This window comes from Sminthopsis crassicaudata, chromosome 3, assembly GCF_048593235.1.
Source record: "Sminthopsis crassicaudata isolate SCR6 chromosome 3, ASM4859323v1, whole genome shotgun sequence".
In the NCBI taxonomy this organism is placed as follows: Eukaryota; Metazoa; Chordata; class Mammalia; order Dasyuromorphia; family Dasyuridae; genus Sminthopsis; species Sminthopsis crassicaudata.
Window position 1 is genome coordinate 616,484,682 of NC_133619.1, and position 15,669 is coordinate 616,500,350.

At 49.9% G+C, this 15,669-nt stretch overlaps 2 long non-coding RNA genes across 2 annotated transcripts; both read right to left on the bottom strand.

Moving 5' to 3' along the window:
* Positions 1-253: 253 nt before the first annotated feature.
* On the bottom strand, positions 254-7,585 carry LOC141564113 (uncharacterized). The gene is made up of 2 exons (XR_012488576.1): positions 7,241-7,585; positions 254-4,100 (listed from the first exon to the last, which is right to left on the bottom strand). It is a non-coding gene; the product is annotated as an uncharacterized LOC141564113 (long non-coding RNA).
* Positions 7,586-14,987: 7,402 nt separating this feature from the next.
* On the bottom strand, positions 14,988-15,255 carry LOC141564116 (uncharacterized). Its single transcript, XR_012488578.1, has 2 exons — positions 15,126-15,255; positions 14,988-15,080 (listed from the first exon to the last, which is right to left on the bottom strand). It is a non-coding gene; the product is annotated as an uncharacterized LOC141564116 (long non-coding RNA).
* Positions 15,256-15,669: the final 414 nt, after the last annotated feature.

A 15,669-nucleotide genomic window follows, 5' to 3' on the forward strand; every position in this document is an offset into this window, starting at 1 on the left:
CCGGGATAGCAAAGTAGAGATCGGGGATTCGGCTTCGCCCTTGTCGACTCTAGGAGCAGCCAACACCGGCTCTCCCTAGCGGAGGTTTAACGAAGCATGGGCCCAGAGGCTGGAGTGGAAACCTGTGTGCGCCGGTTTCTCCCCTTGTCTCTTGGGATGCTCTCTGTCGCGGGCTCAAGCCTGCATTCTCCCGTTTCCCTCCCCAACGCCCCCGCCTTTCCCAAAAGGAGACAAAGGACAAAAGCAGTTTGGATAGGGTCCAGAATAAATGTTTTATTCCAGCTCGGAGAGGTCTGGACACTGCGTTGACTCACAAGAATCACGAGAGGGACAATGCGGAGGGGATGTCCGGGGGGACCACCTGCAAAGGGAGACCTCCCTCTAGTCTGGGCCCTGTCCCACCCCTCCTGGTAGGAAGGGCATCCTCTACTCAAAGCAGCTCTCCGGGCCACACTGTGGAAAAGTCAGGCGCCCCTCCACAGAACTCTCCTCACATGTACAGCTTTTACAATCTATAAACCCAGCCAATCGCTGGAGACCGGATACACATTTACCTACTATTAAAAAAGGATACACACCCAACCACAGAAACACCACCCACACATGCCTCAGGACCATCCACCCTGACCCATTCAGAGGTGCCAAACATGCTGCCCTCTCTCTCTCTCACTCACACACACACACACACACACACACACACACACACACACACACACACACACACACACTCATTCCTTAGGGATGGCCTCCTGGCCATATGGAGGCTGGGTGGGAGAGAGGACAACTGCCCCCCTTCCCACCCAACTCTGGGGACCCACCTGGAACCACTTTATAGGATTCACAGTGGGGAAGGAAAGTAGCCCTTTTTGTACTGACTAATTCTACTGAACTCTTGTTTCAGCAGACAATTAAAAGAATCAAACAATTAACAAGTGATTACAAAAGTGATTAAACCCTCCCAGCTTTAAACTTGCTGCTAGTGAGGACATTAAAAAACAAAACAAAAAAAAAAAAACAACCCACCCCCCCTTTGAGGATCATCACATAGACACCTCAGTATACAGAAGTAAAATATATGGTTAATGCAAAGTACTCATTTACAACACACACACATACACCCTCCCCCTCAGAGCTAGAAAGAGGCTGAGAGCATCTAACCCATGCTCCCTCTAAGCAGCCTGTATCCTGTCAGAAGGCAATCATGACACAATGCTGGAAGAACAAGGGACATCAGGGTTCTGGGGGCTTTAGGTCAAGCACTCCAAGGTCAGGGGGAGATTTGGACAGGTGGTAGATGAGGGAGGAAGACAACAGGAAGAGAGACAAGGTGTGGGAAGGAGAGCAGGCCTTTCCCTCAAAACAAGACTCTTCTCCATTGATGGATTGCCCAGACACCCCTCTACACCCCCAGGAGTCTAGAATGGAAAAGGGAACAGTTCTTGCCCATTCTCTGAGGGCCAGCAGACACTTCTGAGGTTCATGCAGCAGGAATGGGCTGCTACTGAATGTCCCAGTGACTTAAAGCTAAGCTCTATCACACTGACCTTCAGCTTCCCCGGGAGACTCCTCCTCCAGCACAGAATAAAATTTCCATTTGGAATCAGAAGCCAGGGATCAATCAAAGACTTCCTGACCTGTTTCTCCTTGGGAAAAGTTTCTAACCATTTGGGCCTCAGTTTCCATCATAGAGCTTGCCACTAGGGTCTTTTCCTGCTCAATTTCTCATGTGGATAAGGAGTGGAGAAATAACTGCTCCCAGCTTGGTGGGGTAAGAGAGGACTTTTCAAAGTATTTTTCTGTCCCTAGCACTAGGCCCAGACCCAGAGGAGGCCCTGAATAAAGCCTTTTTGAATTAAATAGAAGGGAGGTGATAAAGTGAAGGGCAGATTTCCTTACACATGGGAGGAGGAAAAAGTGAGAGAAACTGTCCTGGCAGACAGAGCTGCAGCCCTGGGCAGGAGACAAAGGGGACACCAAGTAAGACCAAAACCCCCTATGTGGAGACCACTCTGTCCTGGGATCATGGACAATATGCCCCCCCATGTGGTCATCCAGGCTTGACATAGAATCTTGCCCTGACCTCAGCTGAGCCAGGGCAGCTATGCCATTCACTGTCAGGCCTTCACAAATCCAGCAGGGGCTCTGGGGAAGAAGACCAGGAAGAGTCAGACACAGTAACAGTAGGGGGAACATGATGCCACGGTCAGGGAAGGCCAGGCAGGAGACGGGGCCACTGCCCCTTCTCTCACCCACTTCTGGGGACCCATCTAGAACCAGGCTAGATGATTCAAAGGGACAAGGAAAAAAAAGCCTTTTGAGGTATCTGCGTTCACTGAGCTCCTCTGGCTCAGGAGAGAACTGGTTAAGACCATAAGGGTAACTAGTATTTACACAGCAGCAGCAGGAAGGCAAAGCAATATGCATGGGGTATGTCACCTGAACCCCACAACCTCCCTGTGAGGGAGCAGCTAGCCTTCAGCCCAGGTGACAGATGAGCAAGCAGAGGTGAGAAAGACTTCAGGTCACACAGCTAGTGTCTGCCTGAGGCAGGGGTTGGAGTCAGGTCTCTGAACCCAAGTCTGGCCTTCTAGCCACTGGCAAAGGAGCAGGCCAGCCATTGGGGAATAGTCTGGGCCTTGGGGGGGAGAGGAGAAATAATCCCTCAGTTGACCACACTTACAGATCTGTAAGAACCAAGAGGATCACAGAGAAGGTACTCATATATACACTGTCAGTGCCTCATCAGGAGCTCTAGGATCCAGAAGCAGGTCCTCCAAGGTCCCATGAGGACCTCCCCTGAGGCAGACAGCACTTGCCCACCCCTTACAAGAAAGATTCCTGACACACACAATTAGGAAGAGTCTCAGCTATGGAAGGGAATTAAGGACCATGTTCTAAACTCCCCATCAAGAATCCCACTTGCATGTTCTTGACCAGGATCCTACAGCCTGATGGGAGGCATCAACATCCATTTGGGATGGCAGACAGGAAGGTTTCTGCTGCCATCTAAGCTAGCTTGATCTCTGTAACTAGAGAACTCTCCCATTTGAAGAGCAAGCATCCCACCTAAAGCCTCCCCCCAAGCCTTAGCTAAGGTCAAATCAAAAAGGCTCATGACTCCATGGGCCAGAGGCTGATGGATTTTTTTAGGTGTCTTGTCTTTTGTCAGGCGCTAATAAGACTCATCAGGAAGCAAAGGAAGACATGAGACTACTGAGGACACAAACCACGGTCATGTCACTGTCAACCCTTCCTTCCTTCCAGGGACCAGTGCCCTGGAATCCAGCCCCTTCCACTCCTGACTGTTGGACCCCAGTCAGAAAACAAGACAATTCTGCAGCCTTTGTGAACCCAGCCCAGTTTGATCCAGACTAGAAGGTGAATGGCTAGATGGAGTTTCAGGAAAGGGCTGAGGAGGGGCTCTGATGAGCCATGGAGTTTTTCCAGCTGGTGCCAGTCAGATGGGCTCTGCAGCTCCCCAGGTCAGGGGGCAGGCAGGCTCCTTCTCTGCTTGTTCTAAGTCACAGGGCAGGCCTCGCTAGATCTGGACAGACCCAGCTCCATGGCCCTGTTAAGTCACTTGTGCTGCTGCTGCTGGTAGCTATGGCCAGGCTCACCCAGCAGCTGCCCCTCCAGATGCCCTGCCAAGAGATCCACCCATGCCATCCTAGGGGTTGCCCAGTAAGGACTGGCTGGAGAGGCTATTTTTTCTGACTAAAGCCCAGGCATCTTCTGTCTTGGGATGTCTCTGAGCCACTGCTGGGCTGGAGAGGGGACGGTGGGGAGGGCGCCACAAGAGGGGCTGGCTCCCTCTCCTCAGCAGCTTGGCAGAGGGGAGCTGTTTAGCCCCAGCTCCTCAAGGTATTCCAGCAAAGAGCCTTGGGCACTCTCCATTTTGGGGGCTGGCCACAGGCAGGGAAACAGTCAAGGCTCAGCATGTCCTGCAGGCAGGGTAGCTGAGTCTGGGGGCTCTTCTCAAACCTGGGCTCTATAGATGTGGCCTTTCCCAAGGTTCTCCAGGTTCCCCAGGCCTGGAGAACATCACCAACTGTCAGTCTGTGCATGTTGGCCTTGCCAGGACTGGGCAGGGAATGGTGTTCCTGGAAAGAAAGAACAATATTAAATCAGAAAGATTTACACAAAGTCACTATAAGGCTTCCCAGGTGATGAGGACCTTGGGGTTCCCTTTGTTTCCCTCCCACCACAGAGGATACTCCCAAATGTTTATACAGTTTGTCACCCCCTGAGACTTTCCATATTCACCCAGAGCAACTTCTCCCAAGCAAAGTGCAGCTCACTCCCCATCTGTAGGTGACCATGAAATAATGAAGAATGGCAGGAGTGAGAGTGAGGGCCTGGCTTGGAGACCTGCCCTTTCTGTCCCACTGGCCCTGTCCCAAGGTTCTTCAGGTCCTTAGGCCTCATATGCTCATCTGGGAAGTGCCCTCCCTCCCTCCTATGGATGCAGGGAGGGATCAAATGCCACATGGTAAGGGAAACACAAAACCAGGGGAGTTCCTATGCTACACTTCTCATCAAGGCAAGACCTTCAACATTCTCAGGTAGTGTGGGAGAAGGCTTCTTCACCAAAGTTTCCTTCTGAACTCCTTCAGGACAATAAAGGCCTCCTATTTATAGAGGGTCCTTTTGCAAAGCTTCCAATGAGTACAACACACTATGAGAGCATCTCCTCTTTCAGTGCAAGGAGTGCACCCAGAGATGAGGCTTCTTCCCATCTCACCTGCATCCTGGAAACATCTAACCTTAGAAGTATGAGGGTGGAATAACCTTTCAGTAGGAAAGGGAAATGTGGGGAAGCAAGATTAGTGTTGAGATGGTAGGGGATCAAGGACAGCAAGTTGGGAGCTTGACCTTATTAGTCACCTAGTTTTAGCCTTGGATATGGCACCTCTATCCCCAACATTGTTTCGCATGAAACAACTTAAAAATTAAATTTTTCTTGTATACGGGTCATGGATTCAGCACAGATTCTTTTGTAAAAGTAAAAAAAAAAAAAAAAAAAACTCATTTAAAAAATGACACTGATAAAAGTGTCATTACTAGAATACATAGGGAAATGAATCAAATTTGTAAGAATAAATCTTTCCATTGAGAAACCATCAATGGACCAGAGTATGAGGTTTTTCGAGAAAGAAATCCAACCTTTCATTATTCATATGAAAAAAATGCTCTAAATCACTAATACATAGAGAAATGCAAAGGAAATGAATCCTGAGGTAGCACCTCATACCCATTAATGAGGTGATACAGAATGACATAGAAGAAAAAGGACAAATGCTGGGGTAGATATATCTGTATATTTGTACCTTTGGCTTTTTGGCCATCTTTGCTCTTCTTCATGACAAAATAAGGTGAAACCTCAGCCACTTTGAATGTACATTTCTGCTACAACTTGGAATGTGGTTTGTTCTTATCTGGCTATTTATACACTCTCTCAATGATGGAGAACTTGCCCCTCCCCCTTTTTTTCCACAGAGGCAAAAGTTGGGGTAAAGTGACTTGTCCAGGATCACACAGCTAGGAAGAGTTAAGTGTCTGAGGCTGCATTTCAACTTAAGTCTTGCTGACTAGGGCTGATGCTCTATCCTGCTGCCTCTATTGTTCATGGATTTATAAATTAGGCCAATCACAACGGAAAGCAATTTGGAAACGTGGCCATAATGCACTGAAATTCTGTGTAACATTTGATTGTAGCAATGGATCAAAAAATGAGGAAAGAGATCCATACAGACAAATAGATTTCTAGCAGCTCTTTTTGTGTCCGCAAAGAATTGCACATTGAGGGGATTCCCATTTACTTGGCTACCATTAGATTAGTTATGGCAAATGAATGGAATGGAATACTATTGAATAAAAAGAAATGTTGAAGGATAGAAAAAAATCCAGGAAGACATGTATGAATTGATCCAGTTTGAAATAACTTGGAGAACAACTTGTACAAAAACAAAAATATTATATAGCTAATGAACATTTAGAGACATTGCAACTCAAAACAATACAATGACCAATCACAATTCTAAAAACCTCATGATGTACCATTATCCAACTCTGCCAAGAGAAATGATCATTGTACACGTCAACAACAAGACTTTAAGATGATCAATTCTGATGGACGTGGCTCTTTTCAATAATGAGATGATTCAAACCAGTTCTAAATTGTTCAGGGAGAGAGCCATCTACACCCAGACAGAGGACGATGGGAGCTGGGTGTGGATCACAACACAGCATTGTCACTTTTTCTGTTGTTTGCTTGAATTTTTGTTTTCCTTCTCAGGTTTTTTTTTTTTTTTTTCTTTTTAGATCCAATTTTTTTGTGTGCAGCAAGATAACTGTATAAATATGTATATATGTATATATTGGATTTAACATGTATTTCAACCTACTTAACATATATTGGACTACCTGCTGTCTAGGGGAGGGGATGGGGGAAGGATGGGAAAATTTGGAACAGAAGCTTTTGCCAGGGTCAATGTTGAAAAAAATTACCCATGCATATGTTTTGTAAATAAAAAGCTATAATAATAATAAAAAAAAGAGGGAGCAGATCAGTGTTCAGAGTGGACTGTCTGAGACCAAGCGCTGCCGCCTAAGTCTGGCCTGGCTGCAGATGGCTCCAAGCCGCACCCTTCTCTCTTGAAGGTGCCAGCTAAGTCCTCACAGAGGCTAAAGGGATAGAAGAGGCTGGATGACCCTGCCCCTCCAGCTAATGTCAATCCCCGGCACTAAGACAGTGCACAGGCCTGCAGGGCAGGAGTCACAGCCACGAGCGGGCTGGGCACGGGGCCTCTCACCCCCGCGCTCATCCCCACAGGGGCCGCAGTCAAAGTCTGGAACAAGCGGGGGGAGGGGAGGTGGGGGGGGGCATTTGTTCGGGTTCCCGAGCATGCTCATGCCCGAGGCCCTGTCTCAAGGGTCCCCAGAAGAAAAGCGGGAGGTCCCAGCACAGTGCTGAGAACGTCACTTTTACCAGAAACTGACGGCAGCCCACCCTCTCCCAATTTTAGCCCCTCCCCAGACTCCCATGCTCCCCGTGCCCCAGGGGAGGCGGCGAAGGGTGGTTTCGGCCTGGAGCAGCGAGACGCCTGGCCCGAGAGGCAACTGCCAGTTACAGCAGACGTCACAGCCCCGCAAGCGGAACGAGGCCCAGGGCGCCAGGGCCAAGGCGCTGTCCCACCCCGCCCGGCCATGGCCGGTCCCAGCAAAGCCCCTAGTTCCTTACCTGGGAGCAGAGTCATGGCTCCTCTCGTCCGTCGTCCAGGGTGGCCAAGGGGATTTCAGGGACCGCAGCATCCCGAACAGTTGAGAGCGGGATCTGGAGAGGAAGTGTGGCCGGTACGTCGCGTCTTAAAGAGTCAGCAGCCAAATGCGTCCCTTCCCGACAGCACAGCAAGAGAGATTCTCCACCCTCTGTCAGGGTAGGGTCCAGCATGCAACGCGTTCTGTCCCTTCCCCTCGCGGCGCGCAGGCCAGCCTTCCAGACCGCAGTTACGTGTTTCCCAGCGAGGAGCGAATGCCGAGCAGAGAGGGCTGGTTCTTCAGTCTAGTAACAGCACCCCCTACTCCCAGACAAGTATGGGAGGACCTCACGAGTGACGTCACTTTGAGGCGGGGCTTCTCCTGCTTCTGGTCTCTGACTCTGTGACCCGCGAGGCGGAGGGGGAGGTTTTGACCGCCGAGGTCAGGCTTCAGCTTTGTCCTAGATCCGCTCTAGAACGACTCACCCAGGCTCTCCCTGAGGGCCTAGGCTCAGAGGCTGGAAGGCAGTGTGCGCGCCTCAGATTCCTCCCGTGTCCCATGCCATGCTTTGTTAAGTCCTCGTTGTCCGCAGTGCCCTCCCCCCTCCCCGCGGGCCTCCCTAAAAGGAGAGGCAAAGAACAAGGCCAGAGCAGCTCGGATAGCATCCAGAACAAGTCCTTTATTCTGGCGCGGAGGTGTGGACACAAGCCACTGCGCAGACTCACAGAAACACTAGAGGGACAAGCTCCGGGAGGTCCAGGAGGAGCCTTGGGCCCCTCTCCACTCTCCCTGTTACAAGGTCCTGGGTATGATATACCCATTTATCTAAGCTCGAGAAAATACAAAATATAAGTGCAGCCACGTACCCATGGCCACATAGAGGCCGGTGGAAAGGAGGACAATCGCCCTCTTTCCTATTCAATGCTGGGGACTCAGCCTGAACGTTTTCTGTGATTCACAGCAGAGAAGAAAATAGCGTATTAATTTCCATCTTGAGTCTGCACTCAAAAGAGCCCATTTGGCTCATCAGACAGATGAGTAAAAGTAACTATAGTTAAACAACAAGCGATTAAGCCACTTTTTTAAACCAAGTGCTATATGCTTCGGACACAATAGGAAAGAAAGCCCTTCTTGAAAGGGATTCATATATATGTCAGCACAACACACACAAAATACAAGATCATGGGAAAGTTGGAATATATAAGCTCCAAGTCACCCTTGACTAGAAGCACCTAAAATTCTACAACATTGGTGAGAATCTCTGCCAGTGCTCCATACATCCCACAGTATATGCAGTTAACAAGTCTGAAGCAAGCCTCTAAATCTATGAGATAGAAGAGAAACAATTCAAGAATTTAAAAAAAAAAGATCTGATAGGGGAGGTCCAAGAGCCATTTTCACCCAGTGATGGACATTAGGGAATAAAACTAAGGGTAGGGAGATGAGAAAAGCAAAAGGATTGAGGAAGCATTGGTGGCTTTTTTTTTTACTACAGACACAGGATATATGGATGCATCTATACAATCCATTTCATTGAGATGGGGAGGAAATGGGACCAGAATAATTAACTGCTGTCACCCCTGCAGTTTGCAAGAAATGCTTCAAGGGATGAAGTAAGATATCCAGTCACTCATGGCTCAAGTTTCTGACACTTTCACCCTTGGCCTCTGCAGTTTCCAGTAGTGGAAGAAATAATTTGTCAGAGATAAGAGACTGAGAGCCCTGGGAAGATCAGGGAACCTGGAACACTGTAATACCAGTGGGTTTTCCGGTGCAATGTCAGATGATGTGAGTTTTAATCTCACCTGTAAAAGATTTGAGTCACTTCATCTTAAAAAAGACATTTCCCACTTGCAGCCTCAATGATCACATTTCAAGAATTGAAATCGATCCATATGTTCTCCTAAAAGGTCCTGTTCAGGTCAAACTATGAACCATGGAACAGGTTTTTCATATGGATAATGAGTGAGAGTAGGGAAAAAGACCATCTCCCAGCTTCTTGGGGAAAAAAGGAAGGCTTTTTGTTATTGTTATTAGTATTAACACAGAAAAGGCACTTAATAAAGACTTGTTGAATTAAATATTAAAGAAGACAAAATAAGAATGTTAAGAGACAGAGACTCTCCTGGTAGAGCTGTAGTCCAGGGCAGGAGATAAAGACCAAAACCCCAATATGGAGAATACTCCATCCTGGAACCATGGACCCCATGCCTTATGTGGTCATCCATGCCTGACCTCAGCTGAGCCAGGGAAGCTATCCCACTCACTGTCAGGCCTTCACAAATCCAGCAGGGGTTCTGGGGGAGAAGACCAGGAAGGGTCAGACACAATAACAACAGGAAGACCATGATGCCACAGCCAGGGAAGGCCAGGCAGGAGACAGGGCCACTGCCCCTTCTCTAACCCACTTCTAGGGACCCATCTGGAACCAGGCTAGATGATTTAGAGGGACAAGGAAAAAAAAACCTTTTGAAGTATCTGCATTCACTGAGCTCCTCTGGCCCAGGATAGAACGGAGGAGATTTCTGTCAAACAACAGTTAAGACCATAAGGGTAACTAGTATTTACACAGCAGCAGCAGGAAGGCAAAGCAATATGCATGGGGGTATGTCACCTGAACCCCACAACCTCCCTGTGAGGGAGCAGCTAGCCTTCAGCCCAGGTGACAGATGAGCAAGCAGAGGTGAGAAAGACTTCAGGTCACACAGCTAGTGTCTGCCTGAGGCAGGGGTTGGAGTCAGGTCTCTGAACCCAAGTCTGGCCTTCTAGCCACTGGCAAAGGAGCAGGCCAGCCATTGGGGAATAGTCTGGGCCTTGGGGAGGAGAGGAGAAATAGTCCCTCAATCGACCACACTTACAGATCTGTAAGAACCAAGAGGATCACAGAGAAGGTACTCATATATACACTGTCAGTGCCTCATCCAGGAGCTCTAGGGTCCAGAAGCAGGTCCTCCAAGGTCCCATGAGGACCTCCCCTGAGACAGACAACACTTGCCCACCCTTTACAAGAAAGATTCATGACACACAATTAGGAAGAGTCTCAGCTATGGAAGGGAATTAAGGACCATGTTCTTAATTCTTTCCCCATCAAATATCGCACCTGCATTTTTTTTTTCTTTTTTTTTTTTCTTTTTTTCTTTTTTTTTGCTGAGGCATGTGGGGTTAAGTGATTTGCCCAGGGTCACACAGCTAGGAAGTGTTAAGTGTCTGAAACCAGATTTGAACTCGGGTCCTCTGACTTCAGGGCTGGTTCTCTATCCACTGAGCAACTTAGCAGCCCCTCCTCCCCCCAACTGCATATTCTTGACCAGGATCCTGCAGCCTGATGGGAGGCAGTCAACATCCATTTGGGATGGCAGACAGGAAGGTTTCTGCTGCCATCTAAGCTAGCTTGATCTCTGTAACTAGAGAACTCCCCCATTTGAAGAGCAAGCACCCCACCTAAAACCTCCCCCCAAGCCTCAGCTAAGTCAAATCAAAGAGGCTCATGACTCCATGGGCCAGAGGCTGATGGATTTTTTTTTTTTTTTTTTTTTTTTTTTTTAGGTCTTGTCTTTTGTCAGGTGCTAATAAGACTCATCAGGAAGAAAGGAAGAGATGAGAAGGTGGCTGGCCTTTCAGTTCCTGGGGACACAAACCACGGTCATGTCACTGTCAACAGCTCTTCCCCCCAGCCCCTTACTTCCTTCTAGGGACCAGTGCCCTGGAATCCAGCCCCTTCCACTCCTGACTGTTGGACTCCAGTCAGAAAACAAGACAATTCTGCAGCCTTTGTGAAACCAGCCAGTTTGATCCAGACTGGAAGGTGAATGGCCAGATGGAGTTTCAGGAAAGGGCTGAGGAGGGGCTCTGATGAGCCATGGAGTCTTTCCAGCTGGTGCCAGTCAGATGGGCTCTGCAGCTCCCCAGGTCAGGGGCAAGCAGGCACCTTCTCTGCTTGTTCTAAGTCACAGGGCAGGCCTGGCTAGATCTGGATAGACCCAGCTCCATGGCCCTGTTAAGTCACTTGTGCTGTTGTTGCTGCTTCTGCTGCTGGTAGCTATGGCCAGGCTCACCCAGCAGCTGCCCCTCCAGATGCCCTGCCAAGAGATCCACCCATGCCATCCTGGGGGTTGCCCAGTAAGGACTGGCTGGAGAGGCTATTTTTTCTGACTAAAGCCCAGGCATCTTCTGTCTTGGGATGTCTCTGAGCCACTGCTGGGCTGGAGAGGGGAGGGTGAGGAGGGTGCCACAAGAGGGGCTGGCTCCCTCTCCTCAACAGCTAGGCAGAGGGGGGCTGTTCAGCCCCAGCTCCTCCAAGGTGCTCTGTTCCACATGGGGGCTCCAGCAAGGAGCCTTGGGCACTCTCCATTTTGGGGGCTGGCCACAGCCAGGGAAACAGTCAAGGCTCAGCATGTCCTGCAGGCAGGGTAGCTGAGTCTGGGGGCTCTTCTCAAACCTGGGCTACAGATGTGGCCTTTCTCAAGGTTCTCCAGGTTCCCCAGGCCTGGAGAACATCACCAACTGTCAGTCTGTGCATGTTGGCCTTGCCAGGACTGGGCAGGGAATGGTGTTCCTGGAAAGAAAGAACAATATTAAATCAGAAAGATTTACACAAAGTCACTATAAGGCTTCCCAGGTGATGAGGACCTTGGGGTTCCCTTTGTTTCCCTCCCACCACAGAGGATACTCCCAAATGTTTATGCAGTTTGTCACCCCTTGAGACTTTCCATATTCACCCAGAGCAACTTCTCCCAAGCAAAATGCAGCTCACTCCCCATCTGTAGGTGACCATGAAATAATGAAGAATGGCAGGAGTGAGAGTGAGGGCCTGGCTTGGAGACCTGCCCTTTCTGTCCCACTGGCCCTGGTCCTGTCCGGTCTCTAAGCCTCACAATGCCCACCTGGGAAGAGCCCTCCCTTCCTCCCATGGATATAGGGAGGGATCAAATGTTGCATGGTAGGGCAAGCCCCAGAGATGATCATTCTTTTTCCAAACCCCTTGGCAGACCCTCTGCACTGCAGGACACCTTGGAGCCCGATTCTCTTTCACAGCTTCCTTTTTGATCATCTTTCTGATAATAACAGAAAGAAAGAGAGGGAATCCTCTGCAAGACTTGTAAGGAGTGTGACAAACTAGTAAAGCCTCTTGTCATCCAGTCCAGGGAGTGCCCATGCAGATAGAGTTTCTTTTCATCTCAACTGCAACCTGGAAGGATGCAAAGCAAGTATAGGCAGGGCAGAAACATCAGGCTGCATGGCCATTTCACTAGGAAAGAGGGGAAGGGGGGAAGGCAAGATTGATGTTTAGAGGACAGAGGCAAGGGATTGACAGCTGGAAATGTGACCTCCTTTGTCATCTGGCCTGGGATGTGGCACCTGTAAGTCTAACTCCTTTGTTTTGTAGGATACTACCACATGCAAAGTCGTTTTGCTTATAGACAGGCAATGTGGAGCAGCCAGCTGGTGCTGTAGGCAGAAAGTTGGGCCTCAAGTCAGGAAAATCGAGGTCCAATCCAGCCTCAGGTACTCTTGCTGTGTGACCCTGGGCCCACCATCACTTAACCCTGTTTGCCTCGGCTTCCTTATCTGTAAAATGACCTGGAGAAGGAACTGGCAAATCACTCCAGTATCTTGATTAGAAAAGCCAAAAGAGGTCAAGAAGAAATGTACATGACACTAAAAAGAGTAACAATATAAAACACAGTGTATTCAGGATTGATTCTTTTGGAAACTCTAGTAATGAAGAAAGAATTAATTTAGCAGGAAGCCTTCTGGTCAAAGGTGACATTCCTAAAGTATGGATTGAAATGAGAACAAGTATCATGCTTGTATTGAGAAATTGTCAATGTATCAGAATAGGTAAGGTTGCAGAAGAAGAAATTCAACATATGTATAATGGAAAAAATACTCTAAATCAAGGTTTTCTTTAAATTTTTTCGACTCTTGACTCTTCTTGTCCCACAAATTTTTACAGGATAGAGAGTATATGAATGTAAAAAGCTGGTATGTAAATCAAACATTTACTGATAATAAAGTATAATGTAGGATGTCTACATTCAGTTAGGAGACCCCATATGGGACCGGAATACACTGTTTAAAAAGTTAGGTTCTAAGTAAGTAAAATTTAGTGAAATGGGAATGAAAACATTCTGAGGTACTATTTTGTACCTGTGAGATTGGTAAGGATTACCCAAAAAAGTGAAGTTGAGAAATGCTGCTGCTGGAGGAGCGTCCTGGCAGATTTGTGAATTCGATCAAGCATTCCGGAAAGAAATCTGAAAATATGGTCAATAAGCTCAGAAAGTGATCGTAGCTTTGGACAAAGCAAAGAGCAATCCCCATTCTAAAAGACTCGCGATAAGATACACTAGATCTCTGGCAAGAAAACAGTGGAACTTAAGAAGAATGAAGCATGCTTTAATTTTTGGACATTCAACACGGAGGGAGTTTTGGAATATTACGTATTGGAATATTGATAAGGGTTTTGTCTTCTCAAAAGGTTGGAGAGAAGATGAGAAAAGTGAGACCCAAAGGCAAAAGTGACACGAGTTTCCCCGATTCCTAACTCTAGGGTCCTGTCCATCATTTCTGGGTCCCCGCCCCAAGACATGGCTTCACACAGTTACGGAGAAGGGCAAAAAGACCAAAAGACGGTTTGTTATAAGGTAGTCGCGGTTTCACGGTGGGCTACATGAAAATATGCTTGCATTTCTCAGCATGGCAAAATGTGGAAGGGGGAAAGAACCTTCCACAACCTCATGTAGTCCCTCCCCTCCCCTCCCCCCCGGTAATTCTGTTCAGCTTCAAGAAGGCGAGCAAAGTGTCCAGACCAGAGTGGGCTCGCTGAGGCCCCACCAAGCGCTGGTTTCGGAGTCTGGCCTGGCTGCCGACGGCTCCAAGCTCATCCTTCTCTCCCGCAGGTGCCGGCTAAGTCCTCACAGAGGCCAAAGGATACAAGAGGCTGGAAGCTCCTGTCCCTCCAGCTAACGTCAATCCCCGGCACTGAGACAGCCGGACACGGGCCCTGCAGGGCAGGAGTCCCCGAGGCAGGGCCCCGGGCCACGGGCGGGGGTTTCCCACCCCCGAGCTCCTCTGGTTAAACCGACTGCCTGTTAGCCTCCCCGGTGCGTCGAGCCTCTGCACTTATTCCGGTCCCGGGGAGCTCGTAGCCCGCGGCCCTCACTCCCGGTCCCGGAGGCCGCAGGAGGAAAAAAAAAAGCGGGAGGTACCAGCGCAGCCCAGCACATCGCTTTCAGCAGAAACTGACAGCCAGCCTCCCCCCCTCCCCCAACCCATCTCCATTCCCAAGGCCCACTCAGCGAGTCCTTCAGGAATACCTCGGAGGCCCGGGCCAGGAGGGACGGCCCTACTCCTCGTCTCCGGACTCGGGCCCAGGGGAGAGCCCTTCGGCTGATCTGCCCGCGCCGCGGAGTCAGGAGCCTCTGCCTCAGTTTCCCGGGTTGTCCCTCACCCCGGACCCCGCAGCCCCGCGACTGGCGGCAGGTCCCTGTAGTCGGGGATAGGCCCCAGCCGTCCAAGCCTCTAAAACCATCCTTTACCCCGGAGCACAGCCAAGGCAGCCATGGTCGGCGCCGCCCTGGGCAGGCGAAGGCACAGCAGAGTCCGGGGAAGCCCTGTGGGTCGGCCGCGATCGTCTCCGCCTCGGGGTCAGGACAGTACTGGGAGCCGGTACAGGAGGCGACGCGTGCCTAAGGCGCTACCGAACTCGTTCTCCTGCCCAACAGTTCACCTGCTGGGGGCGCTACCGAACTCGTTCTCCTGACTAACAGTTCACCTGCTGGGGGCGCTACCGAACTCGTTCTCCTGGCCTAACATTTCACCTGCTGGGGGCGCTACCGAACTCGTTCTCCTGACTAACAGTTCACCTGCTGGGGGCGCTACCGAACTCGTTCTCCTGACTAACAGTTCACCTTTTGAGAGCTGACCACCTTCGCAATGACCGTTTAGGCGCACTTTGGGTCCCACCCCCAATTCCCAGAGCGCCATAGCCAAGGAAACGGCGCGTCATACTGAGGCCCGATCCTAGAACCCCTGGGCCGGTCATTGAGAGTGGCGGGCCGGTTCTTCGGTCTAGCAACAGCACCCCACTATTCCCCGACAAACAAGAGAGGACCTCAGGAGGATGCTTGGAGATCTGCCAGGAACCGTCCAGCTGGATGACGTCACGAGAAGGCGGGGCTTTCCCTGCTTTTGGTCCCTGACACTGTGCCAGGGATGGCAAGACTTTCTCCTCCTGGACCAGGATTCGCCCTAAATCCCCTTCAGGACGGCCCACCCAGGCTCTCCCGGGGGGAGGTTCATCCAGGCCTGGGCCCAGAGTCTGGAGAGCCACTGGGCCCACATGTACCTCAGTTTCCTCCCGTGCCCCATAGGATGTTCTTTGTCAAGGACTCGCTGCTTCCCCCTCCC